Source organism: Littorina saxatilis, linkage group LG14 (assembly GCF_037325665.1).
Source record: "Littorina saxatilis isolate snail1 linkage group LG14, US_GU_Lsax_2.0, whole genome shotgun sequence".
NCBI lineage: Eukaryota > Metazoa > Mollusca > Gastropoda > Littorinimorpha > Littorinidae > Littorina > Littorina saxatilis.
In genome coordinates this window covers 43,536,535-43,537,035 of record NC_090258.1, presented here as the reverse complement: position 1 = coordinate 43,537,035, position 501 = coordinate 43,536,535, and the positions used below count along the sequence as shown (strand labels likewise).

At 44.5% G+C, this 501-nt stretch overlaps 1 protein-coding gene across 3 annotated transcripts in view; it reads left to right on the top strand.

Moving 5' to 3' along the window:
* The first annotated feature begins 305 nt into the window (after positions 1 to 305).
* The window catches only part of LOC138947845 (uncharacterized), a 129,211-nt gene continuing 129,015 nt past the window's right edge, over positions 306 to 501 (top strand). For all 3 annotated transcript variants that reach the window (XM_070319404.1, XM_070319405.1, XM_070319401.1), the window contains exon 1: positions 306 to 501. This exon is cut by the window's right edge and continues 454 nt beyond it. The gene's annotated coding sequence lies outside the window, so the exon portion shown is untranslated.

Below are 501 nucleotides of genomic sequence, written 5' to 3'. Positions count from 1 at the left end.
GTCACAGTCTTACGATCAAATTCTAAACACTTTTAGTATTCGTTTTCCTTACTTTAGCGGCCCGCTGAACTCTCACACGTATCGCCATTTTTGAAAGATTTCAGGACCAAACAACTCCGCGCAAATCCAGCTTCCGCGTGCTTTCCTACGTCACAGTCGTATAACGAGTATTTAAATGAAAGGGGTGGGGTTGAGGGCGGGCAGGAGTGTTGTGGTTGACGGATAAATGTCCTTATTGGGCAGAGCGCACGATGCGGGATATAAAACTGATGAGTGTATTTTTAATCACGCCCTGTTGTGACCACGTCCCGCTCAGATAACATTCCCTTGCTGCCTCCAAGGCCAGTCAATTCTGTCACGCCAATCTGCAACAGTCCACCATAGGGTGACAGTCCTGACTTTCTAGAGAGAAAAAAGTAGAATACTAAAAGGCTGTATTAAAAAAAAAAAGCCTGGATATTGTAAAAAGGAAAAGAAGGAGAAAGAGCAGCTAACCAACCA